This window comes from Odontomachus brunneus, unplaced genomic scaffold (genome assembly GCF_010583005.1).
Source record: "Odontomachus brunneus isolate Ranch 3 - 2012 unplaced genomic scaffold, Obru_v1 Obru_scaffold_436, whole genome shotgun sequence".
Taxonomy (NCBI): Eukaryota; Metazoa; Arthropoda; class Insecta; order Hymenoptera; family Formicidae; genus Odontomachus; species Odontomachus brunneus.
This window is the reverse complement of record NW_022639886.1, coordinates 35,984-36,519: the sequence shown is the minus strand read 5'-3', so window position 1 is coordinate 36,519 and position 536 is coordinate 35,984.

The following is a 536-nucleotide window of genomic DNA, read 5'->3' as shown; positions in this document are numbered from 1 at the left end:
TAGCTAGCCAGGAGGCGCTCCGGAAGGAGAACAGAGATAGTATATAGGTAGAGAGGAGTCGAGGAAGCTGCTGCGGTAGAGTTCCAATAGAGGATTAGCAAGAGTAAGACAGAGGTAACTGTAGGAAGGTTGTAGAAGTGAGATAGGAGCTAGTCGCGTAACGAGGAAGAGCGAGAGGTAGAACCTCGAAAACATAGAACCTCGAAAATGCGTGCAGAAGAGCGTGAGGAGAGAGCGGTATTCTCTCAGGAGAGTCGAGTCGTATTGAGAATAAGGCACGTGACCTCCCAATGAGATTAGTCATGCAAAGTAGCAACGAACATTGTGTTTGTAATTTAAAGTGTTCAAATATACTGTTCTTATTTGTTTCTACAACTGTGAGTTCTTTCCATTCCATATCCTACAGTATTTCACCGAGGGTTTCGAGGTCGCGATACGCCTAAAGCCGGCGCGGAGGAGATGGTTAGAGAGAGAAGAAGAGGCGAGGAGGGAGTCACTTCGCGAGTTGGAATTAGCGTAGCGAGGCAATAGCGCCA